The sequence below is a fragment of the Aplysia californica genome, unplaced genomic scaffold (assembly GCF_000002075.1).
Source record: "Aplysia californica isolate F4 #8 unplaced genomic scaffold, AplCal3.0 scaffold01026, whole genome shotgun sequence".
In the NCBI taxonomy this organism is placed as follows: Eukaryota; Metazoa; Mollusca; class Gastropoda; order Aplysiida; family Aplysiidae; genus Aplysia; species Aplysia californica.
Genome location: NW_004798296.1, coordinates 73,048 through 74,108, shown reverse-complemented (window position 1 = coordinate 74,108; position 1,061 = coordinate 73,048). Strand labels below are relative to the sequence as shown.

The 1,061-nt window shown below is 48.5% G+C and overlaps 1 protein-coding gene across 4 annotated transcripts in view; it reads right to left on the bottom strand.

Annotated features, from left to right (window-relative positions):
- The window catches only part of LOC101864109 (CX3C chemokine receptor 1), a 57,305-nt gene that overhangs the window by 16,771 nt on the left and 39,473 nt on the right, over positions 1 to 1,061 (bottom strand). The gene's annotated exons all lie outside the window — the stretch shown is intronic.

The following is a 1,061-nucleotide window of genomic DNA, read 5'->3' as shown; positions in this document are numbered from 1 at the left end:
GTGGGGGGGGGGACTCGGAGCTGATGGGGACTGAACCAGGGGGCCCAGCAGCAGCTAATAACCTGGCGATGCTTATCTGACTAATCAGGATGACCACTGGTCACTCTCGTGACGCAAACTTCCGGAGGGTTCCCATTGAGCGGGGATTCAATTCCCAGGTAAGAGGTAACCTCCTTAGTCGAGGGTTAGAGAGATTGGACGGATGGAAGAAAGGAGAGAGGAGTCACTGAAAGAGGAATAATACGAGAGTAAGGGACAGACGGAAGAGCTGCGGAGCTGGCCTACCATAGAAAACTGCATCTCCCCTCGACGCTTAACGGCAACAGAGGATGAAAAAGTAAAAGTAAGTAAAGGGAGAGACAATTGGACACACAATGTGGAAAGAAGCATTGAAGAATATTGTAACAACAACAGGTAAGTTTGAGGAAAGAGAGGAAGAGGCAGACAGAGGGAAAAGATACTGGACAAGTCGACAACATGGCTGGCTGGGAACAGCAAGAACGACAGACATCATCGCTGCAACGCAAGACAGAGAGAAGTGGAGGTCCATGATCGCCCACGCCAGTCGGCAAGGAACAGGATGATGATGAGGAAGGGGGAAAGGAAAGAAAAGAAAGTCTGCACAATTCAAAGGTAAGAGGTGGAGGTTCAGAAGGTTTGGGAGGATGGAAGGAAGGAGAGAGGAGTTATTGAAAGAGGAAAGGAAGAGAAATAGTTGACACAACTCAGAGGTGAGAGGTGGGGAGGGGGGGGGTGTATTGGAATTGGAAGGAAGGAAATAAGGATAGAGGGTAGTTGAAAGAGGATAATAAGAGGAGAAGATAGAGAGGAAGGAAGAGAAAATAGTCTTCACAAATCACAGGTAGGTGAGAGGTGAAGAAAGAGGAGGAGGGTTATATTGATTGGACGAAGGATGGAAAGAAGGGAGGAAAGAGGAATAGATCAGGGAAGAATAATGGGGTGGAAGAGTGAGGGAAGTGGAAACGTTGAAGGGGGAAGAAAATAAAAAGGAGGGAATAGTTTCCCTGTCTTGGTAAGGGGTGGGGGTGGATTGGGGGGGG